Genomic DNA, 23,307 nt, shown 5'->3' on the forward strand with positions numbered 1-23,307 from the left:
ACTACTCTTTTTTGAACACACTTGGCTAAATGCGAATGCTTTTATTCGTAATTGTTTATTCCAGAGAATAACCAACGATCGAGTTGAGCCAAGGTGTGTAAATTTTTGAGGTTAGATACATCGCAACGAACTGTCGTTAACGAATTTGCAAATTTTCGGCAGTTGGTCGCCCTGACAAGCGACCGTTTTCGGATTCTAGCACATGCGCATTAAACTCTAGCAGACGACGGAGTGCCTAGTCGTTAGGAAATCACCTTGTACACAAACGCACGCGCAAATACTCGCGTGTTTTCGCGAAAAAGCGTACAGCCTCTGAGAACAAATGATACAGGATCACGATGATCTATGGAGCAAAGCAAATTGGTTACTCTCTCTCTCTCTCTCTCTCTCTCTGTGCCTCCTCTTACTCCTCCCCTTCAGTTCCTTCGCTGCACACGTAAGGAACGGCGCAACAGACATATGATGTAATAAAATAAAGGAGAAACGGTGAAATGAACGCGAAATAGACGAGGAGAACATGAATAATGGAATTTGAATAGCGATATTAGACTGGTTCGAAAGATTTTCTTTTCATTCAAAAATGTTAAAGGCTTCATTCTTGTTTCATAAAAAAAAACTTCTCCAAAATATAGTCTGAGGAACAAAAACGTACTCAAACCATTCGTTTTGATTGATCAAACTAAAACCGATTCATCGCATTATAGTAATAATATCAACGTATCGAGACAATACATTTCATAAGCTTGTAGGATTTTCGTCAGTGAGTAAAAAATGTTAATATATTTGACTATTGACCAGGAAGTTAGAAACGCCGTATGCGAAGAGAATCTTTACCGTTAATTATGCAGTAATTTATCTGATAGGTAATTGAATAATATCTTTGAATTTCAAATTTCAACGATTGTGACAAAGTTAATTCACGCAGTATTAAGATATCACTATTTTTTACAATTAGAATGATTTGCTCAAATTCATTAATCAAACTATTTGTTTAGCTTATTGTTTTCATCAGAAATCCACTCTCGATGTTCCAAAGAAAGTACGGCTAGCTTTATTCTATTAACAACGAAACAATTTTGATCGCTGAATTCTAAATTCACTGATAACGATTATAATTCAACTTGTTACTCAAAACGTACTGACAATTTATTAAATAGGCGATAAACAGCTGCACAAGAATCGTCGGTACAATAATGTTGGCAATCAGAACACAGAGTCGAAAACAGAATTCATCCAATTGATATTAATTGAAAAAAATTCTCAGTATGCGTTGAAATGATCAAGAAATATCTGTGACACTATAAAATAATGTACAAAGTCTCATTTTCTGTTCGAACATTTTTCTCGACTTCGTTCGGTTGGGTTTCGGAATCGGACGGGAAAATGATTTAGAACTGTACAAACGGTGGGTTAAAAAAAATCACCGCGAGGCTGTAGGAATTTGTTATTTCTTTCGACCGTGACCGTTTAGCCAAACTTTTTCCTACGACACGGTGTTAATTTGACTTCTGGCGGATCCTGGGCCCCGGAATCGCATCACCGAATCAGAAGCTCCCTTCTCTTTCATCCCTGCAGAATCCAGCCGGCAACGACGAGTGACGCTTTCCGAGGGTCGCCCACGCGCCTCGTTTTCGTTGCCGTAGAGTTGGTTGTGGTCGAGGGGATTTTAACCAGTGTGTCGAGAACCACCAGATAGGTAGTTTCCGTTATTTGAATAGTCCGCCTCTCGTCGTCGGGAGAAGCGCAGGACTTTTGCGAGCTTTTAAAAACAGCGCTTAGATTTTTGTTGTACATCATCGCTCGCGTTCATCTTCGATGTTCATTGTCTAACTCTGTTCTAAAAAGTCCCTCGTAATTGCGTTGCTTGAGAACTCTTCCTCTGAGCATTGTGAAAAAGATATTTGAAAGGTTTTTTTTTTTCAAAAATTCGAAACAACTACTCATCGATGAACGAAAGAAGAATAACTAAGAAATTTCATCGCTTAGCTGTTGATTAAATTCCGGCACGGAAATAACGGGAATATTCAGATCGCCTGTTGAAAGCTCACTTGATTGAAAGTTTTGCAGAGACTGTACCGGAAATCGTGCGGGAGTCAGAGGTCGGTATAAACATACCGTATTGGTTTCCAAAAGTTTGGGTAAGTAACCGATTGCGAGTTTGTGGATATCGTGTGACGTGTGATTAGTGTTCGTCAAGTTTCGAGTTGTCAACATTCATACGTCAGTGACTTTGATTTAGAAATTCGAGGATTATTCGCTGCAGACGAGCACCTTATGGAATTATTATAGAACATCCTATACTCGATTACTAGTAAGTAAAGCAGTGAGTAAAGTATCATTGTATCACTATCAAATACCTGAGAAATTCTTGTGCGAAAAAAGGTGTAATTCGATAAAACGAGTCATTGAAAATCAATTTGATTCATTCGATGCTGTGCAATTTCAACTATACAATATTGTCTGACAGTTTGTAGGTAGAGAATTTATTTACGTTTGAAATGAAATATTTTACAGTAAAATTGGACCAACTATACGGATTTTTCGGTGAAAAAATAGTGGAATAACGTGATTTCTCTTGTGTTGATAATAACAAGGTGTTTACAACTGAGATTCAAAGTTGAAAAGTTTTCATCTTTATTGCAAAGACGTTTTTGCATAAGATTTGACTTGATCAGCTTTGGTCGTCCTGTTCAACTTTCCCGTTATTACGTCTTTGATTAGACAAATTTTTGAACTGGCTATACCTGACATACATCCTTATAGTGCTGATAAGATTCAAACAGCTGAGATATTTTATTCACGTTGTCTATCCACAATAGTAAATTACTTGTAGGCATTGAATAATCGGTTATAAATTGATCGCAAAGAATTTTTTTTTTTTTTTAGTAAAACAATATTGAACGAAGAATGCAACAAGTATTCAAGAAATTGTTGAGAAAAAAAAACTGTTTATTGTTTGGATGAGAATTATAACATCGTACGCTTGCAGGAACGAAAAAATTACGTCGAGAAGAAAATGAAAATAGCATGCCTCGGTTAATTTTACATTTGACCGATTTTTGAATCGCGTTGAGGGTCTAAAATTAACCGTCTAGCGTTGTGGCGAGAAAACGGCCGAGCATCGCACTGAGAATTCAATACGCGCAATATGAAAAGGCACGGTAATTTTTGAATGGCGTGATGCTACGAAGAAAAGCTGAGAGCCGAGAGTTTCTTGACTTTGCACACTGATAAGTGAAATAAAATTGAAATTGAACACGTAACGATTAACGACGATAATTTTTACGGATATAATTACAAAGATAATCGTCAGCAATTTTCACGAAACAATCTTTCTCGCAAAAGCAATCAATGAGTTTACGTAATACAAATTAATTCTTTTTTTTTTTTTTTGTTTGTGAAAAAAGAAATATGTGGAGCTGTATTCAATATTCCCGGTTTTACAACTCGAAACAACGACAAAGTCAATCGATTACGTAAAGTCCCCGTATCCTCTATCAAATCTCTACTCTGATACTTTCAGCTCCTCTTGTATATATCTCCTCTTAATCTCTTGACATTTTCTTCAAGCAGGCAGTTCGGGTAGCGTGAAGAAAAACCTCTCAATTCTCTTCACAGAATTATGTAAAAGTTGTTTCATTCCCTTGATGAAATATTTTTTACTGTTTTTCTCTGAAAAGTGTGAAAAACTTTATTGTCAAAATAACTCGAAACATTTTGAAAGAATATTCTAACAGATATTTTGAAGATAGTTTAAAAAGATTTTGTTTGTTTTCGGTTTTTGCGGTTCCGAAATCTTTGTCAAATAGTGCGTAACAAATTTATTTCGTCGAGTTGTGATCAGATTTTGTAAACATCTCAAAGCTTATGACATCTTCAGATGATGAATTTTGAAAATTTTTATTCGGAACTCTTTTTGACGATAGTCAGAAATATTATTCTGTCAAGGAATTTCTTTTGCGAAGCTTGATCGGATTTCTTTTTTTGTTTCAAACTGTTGCCCAATTTTCTTAACAAGTTATTCACGACTGATTATCAATAATTAATAACTCAGCATTTTTATTTCCGTCAAACCTCTGAATCGCATTCTCGTTCAATTCTCTTTTACTTTTTTCAGCTCGCAATCGGATTTCACCGCAGTTTCATGTGTGCAGTCCTGATAACTCCAGCCCCAAAAATGTCGTCAAGGTTAGTAAAACGCGCATGCAACAAATCAAACTATTTAACATCTAGCGACAAGAGTTTTCACACAAGGGTTTTTACTGTCTTTTTTTAAGCCACGATCAAAATTTTCCCGACCAAGGCCATTTTTGCTTGATCCACAATCAGTATGAGACTTTTGCGGTGAGAAAAATTTCATTTGTTACGGTAACTAGATCAATTTATCGTTGCACAATTATTAAATTTTCGCAACAGTTACAAGAAAATCTAGCAACAGTGATCGTAATGAGAAAGAATAGTAACGGACAGTAGACTTTCCGGTAACAGCTAGAAAACTAATTTTCATTTTGTACCTAGAACTATGTTTTTCGGTTGTGGTGAAAAATGAAAATAGTTAAGGACTGAGCGGTAACCGGAACTAAATATTTCTCTCAGTGTGGTTATTTTCGTTAGTCCGTCATTAGTGAAATTTTTTCACTCTTGTACCATTTTTGCAACAGCGTGATTTCATTGGTGCAATTTCTTTCGTCGGTGTTATTCCGGGAATTGTATCAATGTTCATGATACTAAGTGTAACTCAATACCGATTGAACTCTGTTCGTTTTCCATATCTGTGACATTTTCTTAGCCGAACTGCACTTTTAAGCATATGAGTGCAGCATTTGAATACAAAAGCAACTTTCTCTATACGTCCAATTTTTCATCGAAAGGGCAATATTTTGTCATTTTCGTAACAAATTTTGTTATCGGTTTAATTTCTTCGTCAACTCTGGCCATGGTTTCCAAATTCGTCGTGTCGAATGGCGCATTGATTTTCGTTCGACCGAAGAAACTGGTAAAATTAAAGCTCTAGGTTATACCTACGATGTTTTGCGTTGTCGGATATATCCGTGCACCGTTTTAGCTCCTGGCTAAAATGTAATACTTTTATAAATTCCCCCGTCGGCGAATATCGCCGCAATATTTGCGGATAACGCATCGGCGGTTTTCAGGGTAAACTGCGATACAATTTAGCTTGATATACGTTACGCAGATAAACCCATGAATCGCCTGTTGCGAGATACGCAAGTTGCGTATAACCTGCTCGTAAACCGTCTGGAACGCAGACGCGTTTACGCATACACACGAAAATAACACACACATGGACACGTGTTTAATAAGAACTATGTAACGAGCTTATTATACTCTCACCCGCAGAATTTCGGTATTGAGTCATATTCAAATAAATCTCCCTCGATATTACGTCGTCTAAAATGTATCTCACATGAACATTTCGGGATTAAATTACTCGATCTCTGATCTGAGATATTAATCTGATTTTCTCCTTGAAATCCATGAATTTGAGTCTTTTCCTAAAAAAAAAAAAAAATAGGCTCGTATTGCATAAATCCCGATACTTTTGCAATCTTACTTTGACGTGTCCGTCGCAAAAATAAATTCAATCGAAAAAAGAATGAGGAAATTCTCTATTTCACAGTGTTTCGAAAATATTACTTTTTCTTTCTTATTTCTGTTTTTCCCTCAAGCATTATCCAAGCGTTTTCATCGTCTACCCTTATTCCGTTCCTATGTCACCTTGTTTCTTTGTTATTTTATGGGCTTATTTCTCATTCTTCTCTTGTACTCCGAGTGTATATAGGTGAAGGTATAGAGTGTTGAATAAACAGACGTGAAGTTGCCTGGCGTGTGCCGATACTTTTTATATCGAGTGCAATTTTCTCACCCGGTAAAAGCCTTTCTCGATCCGCAAATAAATATATGTAAACACACACACACACTTTCATATATATATATATACAGCGGTGTGATATCAACTGACAGTGAAATATTTATCCGTTTGATTCTCGAACTGATCTTCGAAAATTTAATAAACTTGAGTACCGGATAATTAATTCGTTTCATGGCGATAATGGTTGCTTTCAATTTAATAATTTAAATTTTCAGATGGAAATGTGCATTTTTTTCTTTCACCTTTCTCTCGCGATATTGAACCACAAACTGCGTTGAACGAAATGAAAGAAAATAATCGACGGTCGTATTTGTTTATAGAAAAAAAGAAATTCGTCTTGATAACGAGAACAAACCGCACGTAGCGTCATTATTTACACATATTTGAACAATGTATTGAATTGATTTTGGAGTAGTAATAAAGTTTCAACTTTTTAACGGACGTATAGGTGTCCATACAAAACTTCGTCCAATTTCGGTTGAGGTGAAAGATTTTATTACGTTGAGACGGTCGGAGTTTGGAAAACGTGATCCTTTTTTCAAGTTTTCGGCTTTTCACATCTTCCGGTCGGACGATTTCAATTTTACATGGCAAATAAAGTGGGTTTCAAGGTGGGTTTATTTGAAACCTGCGAGTTTCGTTTGACTATTTTTATTTTTTTTTATCTGAAACATGCAGGAATTTGTGCGAATTGTGTCAAATTAGTAGATCAAAATTTACGATTTTGTAGTAGATATTAAATATTCAATATTGTTGTAACAAGTTTCATCATTTTCGAATATCGTTCAATTGATTTTTGAAACTTTAAAAACAAACGATCCACCGTAGTTGTAGAATATTATTATAAACAATCAGTAACAGCTTTCGTACGATAAGCAAGAAAAAAAAAGTACGGAAAAAATATCGTCACACGATTCCAAATTTTCAAGCAATATAAACAAATTTCGATCAACTCGCGTTATTTTCGACGATGAGCAATAATATTGACGAATTTTTCCAAATTTGACGAAACTTTTCCACAGCTTGTTTGTAGAAAATCTCGAGATTGATTTAGCGAGACTGTTTCCGCGCTCTCCGTCTCTGGTTTTTTTTCTTTCGTTCGTACCTTTTTCTTTGGCTTGAATTTTTTTTCACTTTTTCTCTCGAGAACTTATAACTATTGGAAAAAATCTCTTCACCCCACACCAATAACTTCTCAATTCTTGGAGGCGTGAAGTGGAGAAAACTTTTTTAAGGCTACAAAAGAAACGACGGCTCTGGAATTTTATCCGTTCCAACCCTCACCTAAGTCAGGCACCTAACGGTTAATACTCACGGATCCCGAATATCCCGAATTTCAGCGTACTCCTTGAGTTTTCATGGACAGTGACTTTCCAATTTCAGTTTTCGGTTCTGGTTCGTGTTAATCGATCAAAAATTAAATAGAAAATAGTAAGCTGTAGAAACAAAGGATAAATTTACAATTTTCCACAAATTCATTCAACAATTCTGCATTGTCCTGTGCTTTTTATTATTTCGGAGTGTTTTTTCCGAAAAACAAATCTCCCGTTTGTTACTTAAAAATAATTAAAGCGGAATCGTTTTTTTTTTTTTTTTACAAATAAAGAAAAAACACTTTTTTTGTTTGTTTATGGCTATCGGAAGTCTCCGTGAAAACATAACTAATGGGAATTTTTTATCAAGTCTTCCGAATCTTATTAACGAATCGACGATTGGAAAGCCCAAAAAAAGTCAAAGTAATCTAATTTCTGACGGATAATTTTAAATCCGTTTTCATGGTTGAAAAATCGAGAAAAATTTCGCGGACTTTTGTCGAAACTTTGAAATTCATAGTGATTAATATATTGACGTTCATTCGCCCCTCGGCAAAATTCTGAGAAAGTAAAGAGATTACTGGGAATTCGCTGTTGGTTAAATACGTGTAGAAAAGAAAATCGGAAAACGAAATAAGAGTTCGATGCCATTTTTTTTTTTTAATTTAAACAGAGAACTCGTGTTTTAAACTCGATCGAATTTTGAACCGTGATTATGAAATGGGAGTAGAATTTATTCTACGAAAATTCGGAAAATTTCTGATGAAATTTTGCAGTACCGATCACTCTAAAAAATAATTAACTGGATCAGCAATTTTGCATACTGTCTCTCGACTTTGCCCTTTATACGGAAAATTTTCTAAAAATTTTTCGCAACGGAAAATGATCGCAAGTAACTGAAAACTTGAATAAATTTTCCGGGAGATCGATTGAAAATTTGGAACTGAAATTTTCGCTCATTGACGACAAGATTGCAATTTTTTAATTGTGTCGCCGAGTTTTTCCATCGGGGGTGGTTAATTAAAAGAATCTTGTAAAGGAAAAATTTTAGAAAGAAAGAATTTTTCTTCTCCTTGTCGTTATTAAAAAACGTGTAACAAGTCGGATAGAAGATCCTTGAACGATGATTCGCGTAACGAGGTGCTTGAATATCTCGAGGCTTAGGAATTCTTCCATATAAATTACAGTATAAAGCAAGGCGTGCGACGAACGAAGGGGAGAATTTTTATCCCGACCGAAGCAGGCGAGCTTACATAAAACGGAGCTTTGCCCACGTTTCGAGCACTCTGTCTTCGTCTCGTATAACATCCTTTACTTGTTTCTTCAGTTAGTGGAAGTCTGTACCCCTATTCTGCGGTTAGGGATACACGCGCAGCCCTAAAAGGGCTTCGAGCTTCTGATTTATTCCAAAAAAGTTGATTCGATTTTTCAAAATAATTTTCCAGTATCAGTTACGCCTGTTGTAACGTAAGGTTGAAGGGTTAAAAAAATTGGCAATGAACCAGGGCAAAGAACAAAAGCGGACCTTAATTTCATGTGCAAAAACATTAAAAATTTTTATTTGATTTTTTTTTATGCTTTTCATTCGACGGTAAAAACCTTATCTGGCGCACTGTGCACATTGAAATTTCACTTCAATTTCTAATCAAAAAGTACATTTGAAAATTATCCACGTCGTCGACCAGCTCTCGTTTGATTTCGTGAAATTTACAAATTTAACTTGTTTTCCTAGTCATAAAATCCTCTATTACTTCTTACCTTTGATCGAATAACGACGGTTTCTCTTGCCTGTATCTGCTATTGATCTAATATTAACAACCTTTCCACAATCGTGTGACATGATCAGCCCGGAATGTCTCTGCTCCACGCCTCTGAGGTGGGAGAAAAGTGGGGGGAGTAAGCGGGCAGCGCGCATGCGCAGAAGAAAAAGCGAACAGCGAGCGAGTATCGCGCGAGAGAGAGCGAAGTAAGAGCGGTGAGATTAGTCCGAATCGAGCGTTCGCGGAGAAAGGTCTAATCCGAGAAATAGAGGAGAACAATCCAAGATGAATCAGTGTTATTTGGAAAATTTTAAGCAGGTATTTTCTCTTATATTCACCCTCTCTTTCTATCTTTCCATTGAAATAATAAATGCACATTACCTATTCTGTGGTTTGGAAAGGATTTTTCTCAAATACCATTGCTAAGAGTCCTTTTTACCAAAAAGAAAGCAAAATTTCAAATTTGACGTTTGTCAAAATAACAATCGAAATATTTCTGTGTTTTATTCATATTTTTGATGGTAAAAACGATCGGAAATTTTCAGATCTGTTATATTCTTAAATTCTGTTTACGAAATAATTTGATATTGCAATGATTTGCGGATGAAAACGTGCGCTTAATTTTCTCTAAATTCCACGACAAATTTTATCTCCACGTACTTTCAATTTAGGATTATAACGTTCCGAATTAGCGTGAATCGCAGGTGGGACTTACGTCTTCTGCTGTCTTTTCGTATTGGTTTAATTGGTCATGTATTAAATGAGATACGTTCCGAAGTTTGGGTATTTTGGTTTTGATTCTTTAAAATCCCAAGATGAGAGCAGCATTGATCACGGGGTGCTTCGGGCTGACGGTAGAGATTAGACGCCTGTACCTTGCATTAAAGGGATGCCCTAGTCGATTTCGACGCTGTCATATATATCCCCAAATATCGCAAAAAAGGGCTTAACAGCCCCATTCTATACGCAATTCTGAACAAAGACACTCCAATTCCTTTTCATTTGATACAGAAACAAAGAAATGGCACGAATTCTACAAAATCGCGATAGTAAATTCGTAGAATCCATGCCGTTTCTTTGTTTCTTCATAAAGTGAAAAAAAATTGGAGTGTTTTTGTTTAGAATAGCGTATAGAATGTAAAGCCCTTTTTGCGTTTGAGATACGTGAATTCCCATATTTGAAGACATTTACGACCACATTCGAATTAACTATTACAACAACAATTTGCAAGAGTAATGGAAAATGAAACGAAAAAAAAATGGCGGGAGAGACAAAATTGGTGGACGAAAATGCGCGGAATTTATTATAACACATGTAAGCGTGAAATTCGAACTGGTTGGAATTCATTCAGAAGTCGAATGACAGCTGGGTGAATAATTATGACACGGGAAGCCGATTAGGTTCGGAAAATTCTTGTTATAATACGAGAATTTATAAGCGAGTCTGCGTCGAGCATTTTTTTTTCTTTCTTTTGATATCCTCACAGTTTCTTCCTTTTGTTAATCTGATTGCGAGGGAGACATTCTGACTTCTCAAAAATCTCCAGAATTATCTTCGGCTTCATAATTTATCGCCACGTAGTATAGCCATAAAACGATAATAATAATAACGGAGACCATATTGTTGCATTCCCTTTGTCTCTTCTATCTTTCGATTTGAAAATTTAATAACTCGCTTTCTTCTTGACATTTTGCTTTTCAGGAAAATTATGCGCGGGAATCAGATAAATAGAGAGTAAAAATTAGAGTATGCAAACGATCAGGATATGTGAGTATTTTAAAAAATAATTCAGAATTACTTTTGTCAAACATATCCAGTATCTGTTTTGAAGCTTTAGTAACATTCTACCAAATACTGAAGTGTTTTGGGGATTTGCGTTTGAAAGAATGAGAGAGCAAAATAAGTAGTGGACCGGAAATGAAACTGATCGTAGAAAAAAACTCGACAGTTTCATGAAGAACATGAAAAAAATTCACCAACAGAAGAAAATTTTCAATCTCAAAATCAGAATGTTCAGATGACTGAAGTTTTTGACCTAAGCCCTAAGGAATTCAGAAAATATGAAAAAACATTTCGTGTGACACTAGAAATGACTTTGTGGATTTAGAAGGCTCCACATGTGATAGAAAAAACAAAATGTCAAGCTACTCGAGAAATTTTGCTGAAGGTTTTCAAAAAAATTTTGTAAAGATTTTAAATAATTCAAAAGCTTCGAAAACCTCAAAAAGGTCTCAAATAACTTCGAATGGCTGTGAGTTGCTTCGCAGTAATTAAAGCGATTGATTTTATCGTTTTGAAACACTTCAAAACACTTCAACATTCTTGGCAAGGTTGACAGAACTTCGAACAATCTTCGAGGAGAGTTTTGCATCGTTTGAAATTACGCCTCGCACTTCTTTGAACGAATTTGAAGTAATTCCAAAGACTTGACATCGCTTAACGGGATGAACTAAAAATACTCAAAATCGACGTCAAATTATTCTGTTGCGAATTCCCACACTGTCGTAATTTTTCAAAACAGTTGGATTGTTCATATTGTTTGTTTTTGCAGTGTCGTTACGTGGATTAAAAACCCCATTGAATCCATCTTATCTGCGAAAAATTTAAAGCGATGGTGAAAATATGACTGGTATTAACGTCGAACGATCCAAAAAGTTCCGAGCTTTTTGCCAGAGGAATGAAAAACCGCACATCGAGGGTTGAGAAGGTTATTAATTCTCGAAAATCTCGCTAGCGGGTTATCTGTCATACACTCTAAACAAACATCGATCAATTCAGATGAAAAATTAAACAAAGTAGAAAGGAAACGACAATGAAAAAGTCGGTGATGAAACATTGTTCAGGGTTCAATTGAGAGTCAAAGATATTTTGTTTTTTCGAAATTGTCTAAAACTAAATCTTGCTATTTTGATGACCAATATCGCCCAGCTGACGCTTTTGAACGTTCAACGAAACGAGCTCGGATAAACATCTCGTCAAAATGATACTCGTATAACGATTTTTGGAAGGAACATCGAAGAACCCGATCAGTAAAATGGATTCAATTATTTTTTGGCGGTTGTCTTTTAAAGACTATATTTAATTTAAACTATAATTACACGCACTGGCCATTTCGGAATCCAAGACACCTAATCACAAAAACTCATAATACCGCTCCGAATGAAATAAAAATTTGTCGATCTATTTGAATTTTAAGAAAATGTTACCCGATAACCTAAAAATTTGACCAACACATTATTTTCCCACCCAGTCGCGAAATGGAAATCTTGCGTTAATATTTCACGCGACGTCAGAATTTTCCCAAGCTCATGCCGAAGGCTCTCAAGACACCTTGAATTCGGGTGCCGATATCGATTTCCGATTTGTACAACCGGGGGTGTAATGCCATCGTGCGGTCTCGTTACGGTTTCCGATCCGCAATCCTCTCAGCGCCGGCATCTGTGTACTTGTGTACACGTGGCAGAGACGCATCGCGACCGTCGACGGATCCGCAATCAGCGTCTTTGAAGGTGACCCTTCGACGCCTGCAAGAACTTGGCTCTCTGCGAAATTGCGCAACAAATGACCGCAGGCATCGGCACGCGAGCCGATCGAGTCACCTCGCATTTCATCGCTCACCAAGTCTTTTCACCCCATATTCAAATTCCGATGTGTCAACATGACAGCAATTTTCGTCGGTTTCCAGTATGTTTCCGATTTGTCTCTCTTCTCGTTTTCCAGCTTTTCAAACTTGAAGATTTACCGACAGAAAAATCCTCTCATCTTGACGAAATCGAACGTTTCAAGAACGGTTAGTCGGTAAGTCGTTGGCAAAACTTCGTAATCAAAAATGTGACATTGGTAAATATTTCAAAATCGAGGTTTTTCAAGTTTTCAGTGGGTGAGGGGGGTGGGGGTTGACGATACGTTACGTCTGTCTTTCTTCCGGTGCCCCGTGCTCGAAAAATGATTTCAAAAATCATGAATTTTCTTCAGAATTGTAGGTAAACCAATAAAATCATCCCTCTTGAATAAAACCTGCAAACTTCCGCGGCCAAATTTGGATCTCAGAATCTTCTTCCATTTGAGTTTCGATTAGTTAGCGAATCGTTGATAAAGATTCGTAAATCGTGCATTACCTAGTGGTAAAATAATTGTAATACTTGGTTCGGAAATGAACATATCCATGATGATCTATAGATAATAATTTCGATCGTTGATTGTCGTTATATAGTCAGCATTGTCAAAGTACACTCAACGTGTCGAATACTCACCGAACTCAGGAACACGCGTATTTGGCTTAAACACCAATTCTGATGAGAACCGTTTGAAACGTCGGTAACAATCACACTGGCACTGTGCAGTATGTGATAAATTTGACTAGTTCGAGATGTTGGCGAACGATTTTACCGACAGACTTACCGACGTATCAAGTGGTTCTCATTGGATTTCGTGTTTGAACCAAATACGAGCGCTCCTGAATCGATCAAATCCAACGCGTTACACGTGTACACGTGATCGATATCTTTAATCCCTTGTTTGGATTAGAACGGACGGGAAGTTATCACGATTTGCTCGACATCTATTTATTGGTATAATAAAGTTCCGTATAAGCCGTTTGTGAGCGAATTAAGGTTCGGATTTTCGATTATGAAATTGTTTAAATATACCGCAGGTATTTGTATGCTATTTTGTTATAAAATCTACTTTTATACCACAGACAAATGAATGGTACAGGAAATGCTCTACAGCTCTGAATATCATAAAGTTTGTTTGTAGGACGTCAGGTACATGATGCGGTGCAGACTCCAAAGTGTTTTATACAAGAGCTGTTCCGCTTCGTAATTGGGTACAACTGCTTCAGATGTTCTACCAGTAGCAAAGGTTTTAGAGAGAAACTTGGAAAGGTACAATACACGGTGATAAGAATGCCTTGGAAACACTTGATTAGTACATAAACTAATTAACTTCTAAGCGAATCTGAAGAATCGTGAAATCACTATCAATGACTAATTTTTATGAAATATCATGGTACTTGAGTTGTCTAATTTATAAAAAGAAATTACTCATATTATCGGAAGCAGAACTACGATTTTATCGCCAATAGTGATAGCGCCTGGTATAATCGACTCGAAATTACAATTTTGTATCGATTTTGAGAAATTATCACTTTCTGTTTGATGTAGGAGTTTTTGGCAAATCGATTCTTGAGCATTAAAAGCCAACAATGGCCTCAGTTCGGATCGAAACTCACTCATTATTGGAACCAAAATTACGATATCAGTTATCCTTCGAGGAATTAAAATTTGGTTACAGACTTTGAAACGAGATTTCGAATTTTTTCTGCCACACAGCTTTCAGATATGTGTTTGAATTCATTTTGATTGTCAAAGTAACGGATTCTGAGCATATTCCATCCGCGCAATTTCGCACACACAACTCATTTTTCGTCTCTCTTGCCTGAAAGTCTCGCCATTTCACCAGACTCAACAATCTCTCGCACATATTTTGCACACCTGACTATCGCATCTCATGCCCCGAACCCTGATCCAACCCTCTGCTTTTTGCACCGACTTCCGCATCTCTCTGCTTATTCGACTTCATTTCTCACCGAACTTCCAAAGTGTTCGCTTCGTCTCCACCTTTCGAACCAATCAATAGACATCAAACTTATATTCTAATAATACCACCCATTTGTTCATCCCTACTCTTTGACTTCTTGGTAGTTCTTAAAGGGTTGGCCTAGTCGATTTGGACGTTGTCGTATATATCTCCGAATATCAGAGTTCACGTATCTCAAACGCAAAAAAGTAGGCCCTGTTAACAGCCCCATTCTATACGCAATTCTGAACAAAAATATGTCAATCGATTTTCATTTGATGCAGAAACAAAGAAATTGCATGGATTCTATGAATTTATTATTGTGATTTTGTAGAATCTATGCGTCTTATGTTTGTAACTGTCGGTAATTTGACTTACGGGATTAAGTTCCGTCGACTTTTTGGTACTTCGCATTGTTGCACCCTACCAAAGAACGAGGGAATTATTAAATTCTTAAATCAAAAGATAGAAGGGACAAAGGGAATGCAACGATTTTTTATCCGAATAGCGTTGTTATTATTATCGTTATTATAGCTATACTACGTAACGATAAATTATGAGGCCGAAGATAATTCCGGAGATTTTTAAGATGTCAGAACGTCTCCCTCGCAATCAGATTAACAAAAGGAATAAAGTGTGAGGATATCAAAAGAAAGAAAAAAAATGCTCGACGCAAACTCGCTTATTAATTCTCATATTATAACAAGAATTTTCCGAACCTAATCGGCTTCCCGTGTCATAATTATTTACCCAGCTGTCATTCGACTTTTGAAAGAATTTCAACCAGTTCGAATTTCACGCTTACCTATGTTATAATAAATTCCGCGCATTTTCGTCCACCAATTTTGTCTCTCCCGCCATGTTTTTTCCTCCTTATTTCACATTACCCTTGTACATAAGCTTGGATACTTACACATGTACAAGGGTAATGGATATGTATGTAGTAAACATGTATATATATATAAGTCAATCCCTTATCTTTCGTAGTTAAGGGCTATCTTGTTTTCAATAAAGTACTGCGGTTGATGCTGGTAATAACTGAAATATATTTACACTATTTACACATGTTCAAACGATTCAGATAATTACAATATGGAATTATGCCCAGGATTACCTGAATCAACAACTAGTACTTATAATTATTAACTTTGTTTGATTATAAACTTTAGCGGCAAGCGCTACGAGCCTTTTGCGTGTTTCTGTTTGAATTACGCAGTTTCGACTAATCAGCATGACGACCGCTGTCTCTGGCTTGGTAGGTGTGCCGAGCGGACGACCTCTGATAGTCGCGCTGTAGTTTGGATTAGTCTCAAACTTACATATATATATATGCATACATACATACATACATATATATTACATTGTTTTTCACCCCTGCAGCTAACTTGCGGCGCCATTATCGAATGACTTCGGAGTTCTCCTCTTCGTATTCGATTCGACTCTCTTCCCTCAGCATCGCGCCCCCCTGTCCTTGATACTTGACACCCCTTCCCAACCCGAAGCACGGTTACTAGCTCAGAATTTAAACGAAGAGGTGGCTGTATAACAGCCCCCATCTCGCAATGTACGGCTCACAATTTTCTCAAATTGGTTTACTCGAGTGGCCTGATTATTTTAGCATCGGAAAAAAAGAGGGAAAAACGGAAGGCTGGTTGAAAAATGAGGCAACTTAGTGACTGTAACCGGTAAACAAAAGATAAAAATTCACACAGATAGTTTACCTGTATTTTGTTTTTTTCCGCCTCTTGTGCACACAGGAAGAAACTATTTACAGTTTGAAAAATGAAACAGTTATTTCTGAAGAGCTAACCTTTTACCGTAAGTCTTGGAAATACTGTCATCAAATTTCAGGGTGTTCATTTTTACAACAAAAGGGTCGAATGTATTTACGATATTCGTCGTAAGTTTGTCATTGTCATCAGTGTTGTCAGCAATATAAAATACCGCTTGGAATATCAGCGTTTGATCGCTGTGATAAACCAATGTCTGATATATCAATTTTTCCGCTAATTTTATACAAGAAAAAAGGTGCAGAGAATATGATGTTATTGCAATAAGAACGAATATGATATTATGTTACGTTCCTTTCACCACGTATTAAAAGCCCTCCTGAAATCGTGGCTTTGATCAATAAGTCTTCGGAACGTAGTGTACTTCCTATTACTTCAGCGAGTACATCACGCCAACGTAACATGTAGAGTATGCTTCAAAGTATTTTTTCTAGCGTGCGTGTGTACATACATGGGGCATTCCGCGTGAAATTTTCGAGTTTCGACTCGGGTCTATTTTTTGCAATTTTTATCCGATTAAAATTGAGAAATACACGTTTTCTTAATCAGCAATTTGCTTGAGCTTGGTTTCGTTTTATAACAGGTTTATATTTTTTGGTTGGGCTTACGATAAAAATAAATGAAAATAAATTTGTTGAAAATTTTAGCTAACTTTTATCAATAGGGTTATTGAGTTTTTTCTCTTCAAAGACTACTAAACAAACATAATTTCAACGATTAAAAGTATAACGACAAATTTACACGAGGATGAACGTTTAAAGAGTCTCGAATCATTTTTATGCGACTCGGAATCAAGACAAAAATCATGATGTGAAATAAAAACATATTTTTTTATTTTTGATCGTTCCACACAGCATAAAAAGTGGCTGATAAAATGAAACAATACGGGGGTTCTGACAATGAGAAGGAAAGTGCTCGAGGTTATACTTCACCGATTTTCTTCATTATGTAATATGCTGCAGTAGGTACATAAACAAAATATCGAACACGTATTTATTTTACATGCTAATTTAGTCGTCCGAAAGGTCAAATACACCCCTAAATCTTGCCCACACCAAAAATAAATAATGACATGGATATCATCGCCTGTTGAAAGTAAATGGTGTTCACTTGGTTCCACGGAAAATATTTATCTAACTATCGAGAAATCATTCGAACGCTAATTTTTCACGCTGAGGTTGGATCGTGATTCTGATCCTTTTCAATGGCCAAATTGGCACGTAAAAAGACATGTTTGTAATGTACTAAAATATATTACAGAATTATTAAAATCGGCTAGGTACACTTTGAGTAAAGTAGTATAGCAAGAGGGGTTCTACACGCAGATTCCTGTTACCGACACTTACTGACATTCTTCCAAGGCTCAAACCCTTTTCCGCGAGCACTACAGACTTTGACCTCCGGTCGGTAAGATTGTCGGTAAAACAGCATGATTTTGACCTTCGACCGATACAACCGTCGGTAAGGTTGCACGGTTTTGACCTCAAGCCGGTACGGCAGACTGTGACGTCATCGCGGAAAAGGGTTTGAGTCTGGGGAGAATGTCGGTAAGTGTCGGTAACAGGAATCTGCGTGTGGAACCCCCCTTGCTATACTACTGAGTAAGCTTGTAGAATGTGGATTCCACGCGGAATGCACCATATATGTGTATCCGTACGGCGAGAGAAGTGGATCAAGTCTCAAAATTCCGGTGTGTACGTAAATAGCGCAGGAAGTGCAGAACAGTCGGCGTCGTTCGAGCGTTATATCTCGTCAAGAGGGTCTTAATTGGCCGTTTTTTTTTTGCCTTTTCCTCTTTCGCGGAAGAGCACAAAGCTTGTGCGGAAAAGCGAGAAAGAGAGAAGGCTGTTACTTCGTATAAACAAAACTTCGTCCAAGGCAGCTCTTCCCTTTCCCTCACGTCGCCTTTCTTCTCTGTCCCTTCTTTTCCTTCCGCTTCTCGTCCTCGCGTGTTTCGCTTTTCGTGGAAGATTTACAGAATTGAAATGCCGAGGAAATTTTTTCTTTTACAATGTAACATAAACGAGTGTCGAACGTACGAATAAAATAGTTGCGGGCTGTGACAATTTGTTTGCGCGGGAAAATTTCCCGCCAAATGTTTTTCACACAGTATTGGAGAAACTTTTTCCGATTGTACATTTGCTCCCTTACTTTATCCTTTTCGCGGATCCGTTCTTTTCTCTCCGAAAGGAAAGCTTGAGATTCTTTGCTCGAAAGATGCGACCTTCGAATCTTATTCGCTATCCCGAAAAATAAACAGGAAAGTCTAGGTTAGGATTACGTTGCCGAAAATTGTGTCGATGGTTTCGATTTATGGTAAATGATGCATACCTGCAACACATTTGATTCGGGAAATGTAATAATAACAAGGTGAGTAAAATTACCGTGTTTTGCTGATAGTTGGTTACGGAAAAAGTGCCATGATTAAGAAAATTCGAAATTAATCGAGATTGGTGAGATGCTTGAGTCGGCCATTTTGTTCACTAAATCTGAGGAATATTATCTTGCTCCCTAGCATACGGTGTAATTGATTTTTAATAAAAATCTTAGATCTCGAAAAAAAAATTAGGAAAAAAACAGGAAAAAATTAATGATGTTGATTTTATAGCAGTGTATCTAAATCGTTTTCATCATATCTCAACAGTAAGTATCATCTATAAATAATACACCAACGATAAAGATTACATATTTTGGGACCTGAGTTGAGTTTCTTTTTTTTTTTTTTTTAACTTATGTATTCTTAAGTTTGGTCGAAATAAGGTATACACTGTGCATATCGATTACGTCCTTTATACCAAGGACTTTGATAGGCTTCTGAATACCTACAATATACAAAACCTCAAACAAACAAAACCGAAACGAAACTCCATTACAAAAATAAACAAAACGAGCAAGTTCGAGTGAAGAGAATTGAACCGGAGGACTGGTGAAGAATATATAATATGTATATATGCATGTCGAAAAATAACACGCTGAGGGGAGAAAAAGACAAAAGGTTGAAGCCTTCTAAACAGCGAAGGAAACGGAAGTCAGTGAAATTCCATTCTCTTGAAGTACGAGATATATTTGCCGCGGTGAAATACTAGGGTTGAGGTGTTAAAAGCGCCCGAGGATCTGAATCGAGGCGGTAAATAGAATTTACAATAATTGACCGGAAGAAAAGGATAGGAAGTCGGTGGAAAAAGTTTTCACATCGATTCAACCAAGATCCCATTTTCATGGAACGCTGATAAAAAGAAACATATACTTCTTTACAAAAAAAAAAAAACAAAAGAATAAAGACAATTTATTTTTTTTTATCCTTTTCATGCACAGGACTAAAATTGTTTAAAAAAAACGTGTCATTTGGCAGGTCTGTAAGATCAACCTCAAAATGGATTTCGTATTCGGAAAGACAAGACCTGTTTTTCAAACTGAAAACAAATTGGGACATATTTTTTACCCGAAAACAGGAAATCTTGAGAATTCTAAGGCAAACTTCAATTCGAAATCGTGATGAAATTGATGTACTTGTTTCTCGCGAACGATGTGGCTTAGCAGCCTCGAAATCGGAGGATTCTCACATTTGGTACACACTAAAACATGTACAAATTACAACGACACCCAAATTCATTGTACGTTAGCAGTTTTCGGTGAAACTCACTGCATAACGCCAACAAATAGGCAACCAGAGGTGCCTGTTTTGTGTTCCCACATATTCCGAAATGTAATTCCGGTTGCCTATCTCCTGGCTTAAAGTGTTCAGTTTCATCGAAAACTTCCGTTACACGAGGCACTCCGTTAATGAAGAGTCGTGCGAATAAATTGGTAAACACAGAATGAGAAAAATATGTTTAAGATCCCGTTTTATCGGCGAAATGGTCTGCCCGGCGCCTCCGGCTCCTGCCCTTCTTCTTCGTCCTTTTCCCTCGGTCCCTCGGGATCAATAATACCTAGGCACCGCTACACCTTTGGTCGGGACCAGATGGTCCCGCATTCTCTGTCTCCTCCTCTTCTCTTCTTCTCAGCCGCGGGGACAGCATGCGATAAATATTTATTAGGAGCGATGCCTGCTATACCAAGTTGCGGCGTCAAATGGCATGTCCTTAAAACAGGAAATCCTGGACCCTAAGATATACCTCGGGAATTGGCCTAAGGATACGAGTTTCCGCTTCTCTATTGCAGGCTTTTTACGCCATCGCTATTCTCGCCTTCCAAGCCCTCCACGTTTCGTTATACGTATTGGTTTTATCCCTAAAATGAACCCTTGCTCTGCTTTTCATTTTCGTAAATGTCAGAAGCGAAATTCAGATCTAATTTTCATTACAGAACAATTTTTTTTCCCCTTCAGAACAAGATATTTTTTGGTTCTTGAATACTGGGAATTAAGGTAGTTATTTCATCCAATTATCTGGAACACTTGTGATCCTTTCAAATTCGGTAGAATCATGTGGACGCAAGTGGCGTGAAAAATTGGAAAATACCCTTTTGGAGGAATTTAACGTTTGAATTGCCTTTCAGCGGATTCGAATGTCGACATCCGAAATGTCGCGAAAGCAGAAATATAGAAACAACAGAATGTAGGAACTTTTAAATTCCTGATTGTATTTCGACCCCGCATTTTTTTTTTTTTTTTTAATTATTTTGACGTTCTTTATTCTGTATTTTGTCCATCATAAATTTTGGTACTTGTTATTCGATAATTTATGATTCTGCATCATGATACTTGATAATTCTACTTCCTTTGTTTCACCGGGAAATTTTTGTTCAGGACAGAGGTAACAAATATGATTAAATATTCGATTCAATAATTTATGTACGATGCTTGATTTTGAGAATCTGTTGATCAGTTTTGTTTTTCGTTTGAGTCAGTAATTCTTTCCCACTGCTATACGATGATGAATAAAGGGTAGCGATTAATCCCAGTCAAACTTCGAGCTGAAAACTATTAATCGTTGCAGTCGAATTTACAATCATATCGAGCAAGTTCGCGGGAGCACCGCTAGATGGCGATGCTCGCGTCGTTTTCTCATAGAAGACACGAGTTGAGCGAAGTACAGATTAAGGATTGAGGATCAACCGCAACAACTTCAATTTTGCATTTAGATCGTTCAAAATTTGATAATTTGAGTATCCAGTATCAATTTGGTTTCCGCTTTCACGATTCGGATTTCCACGCGTTTCTCCAGCCAACCAGCCATTACGGCAACTCCGTCCGCATGCCGTGTACGTTATACAGATGCACGTATGCGTGTACATAAAACATATTCCTGGCAAAGCATTAGCGAGCTTTTACAGACTATTGGCGGTTGATCGATCGCTCAGTTGGGATAATAGGAGTGAGGGTGGCGTCGAAGAGTAAAGAGCGGTCAATAATTCCCCCGGCAATATAAAACTGACGCTGATTCTCTCAGCGAGACATGTAACGTATTTCCTTCGATGGATCGGGTTCGTGCTTCATTTTAATCCTTGATTTTTCCTTTTTTTTTTCTTCAAAACGACGAAGACGAAAGCTGCAGGATACCTCGCGTTATCAGCTTTGCCGTGAGAGCGGAGCACGTGACTCTGCAAGCATTATCCTCTAAGAGTTATGCGGATTATCCACCGGCACACACTTAGCACTTAGGCGAAATCCTCTAAGTCGGTTAAATGTCTGTCTTAAGTTGGATGCTCGGGGATTTTGGGAAAATCATAATCTAACCGAAACCGTGAAGAATTAATTTCCCGTCCCTTCCTTTCTCCCGTTCAATTTCCCATTTCTATTTCTCATGCATCCCCTTTTCCGTTTGTCATTTTTCATCCCCGTAGTACATTTTCTCCTAACCTCACTCGCAAAATTTTTATTCCTCGTTGCCAACTCGTCGATTTACATATTCAATTTTACACTTTTTCTTTTCATTTGTCTCTTTTTCAACAGCATTAACTCATTTCCCGTTTCAGAGAAAAACGGAAATTATTATAATCGCTCCGAAAATGAAAAGTTGAGTTTCCACTAGATCTTCACGTTCAAAAGTTCAGAGTATCACCTCCAATTATTTTCGGATATCGCGAAATTTGGCGGGACTCTTCCAAAGCATGAGACTTACATGAATGGATAAAGATAAAATTTGATTTATTCCTGAAGGTGCTTTTTTAAACGTGTCCGCCAAGTACCACTTTCCAATTTAATTTTTTTCTAGATTTTCATCAATGTATGAGTTATTTTGTTTTTTATTCATACTTAATTATCACTGATGGTTGGATAACTTTAGGGTCAGTCTGACCCCAGTGTGGCAACGCTGTGATTGCAGATAAATCCGGAAGCTGAGGGTCAAGTTTCATGCTTTCAGTGTGAATCAACAGACATATACTTGGCAGTAACGTGTGATTTGAATCTTTAATTGTACGAGGTGATTATATGCATACATTTCCGATCAGAGAAGCTATTTTTGAGAGTAATGACCACATTTTTAATGTACTTGGAGAAAGGTTTTTGCACCAGCAGTGCTTTTTGGGCGGATATCACTATTCTTTGTACAAATTTATTTGTCACTCGTTCTTACGTATAAACTACTCTTGGTAGACATTGACAACTTCGAAATGCAGAGAATTGATTTGGTACAAAATCATGGTTAATTTGATATGGTTTCAGCTTCTAGTTGGTTCGAAGGTGCTACCGATTGTTAAACCAAGTTTACGCAATTACATAAACTTAGGGTGCGCAAGACTACTAACTCTGCGTCTAGCCTTATCGAGAGCTCCGCTGTTCACCAATCCAATTTGAAGTAGTGTAATAAATATAACTAATTTGGATATTTTCACTTAGTTCCGAACCTGTGACCAGAAACACATCAACATGACTTTCTTTCATTATATCATACGAATTGAATCAATGTCCAAATAATGACATTAGCACTGTGACCAGTTATATTTTGTATATTGTATCGAAACAGTTCACTTCTCAGAACTCAGGTACTATGGAATGAAAAACTTAGTAAAAAAAACCTCACACGGA

General features: G+C 37.1%; 1 protein-coding gene across 3 annotated transcripts in view; it reads left to right on the forward strand.

Annotated features, from left to right (window-relative positions):
• The first annotated feature begins 1,929 nt into the window (after window positions 1-1,929).
• The window catches only part of LOC124305229 (atrial natriuretic peptide-converting enzyme-like), a 92,352-nt gene continuing 70,974 nt past the window's right edge, over window positions 1,930-23,307 (forward strand). For 2 of the 3 annotated variants that reach the window (XM_046764394.1, XM_046764397.1), the window contains exons 1-2: window positions 1,930-2,138; window positions 4,118-4,188. The gene's annotated coding sequence lies outside the window, so the exon portion shown is untranslated. Of the gene's footprint in view, window positions 2,139-2,261; window positions 2,324-4,117; window positions 4,189-23,307 lie in introns of those variants that run through there. The other variant, XM_046764395.1, reaches the window with a different exon arrangement.

The sequence above is a fragment of the Neodiprion virginianus genome, chromosome 5, assembly GCF_021901495.1.
Source record: "Neodiprion virginianus isolate iyNeoVirg1 chromosome 5, iyNeoVirg1.1, whole genome shotgun sequence".
Lineage (NCBI taxonomy): Eukaryota > Metazoa > Arthropoda > Insecta > Hymenoptera > Diprionidae > Neodiprion > Neodiprion virginianus.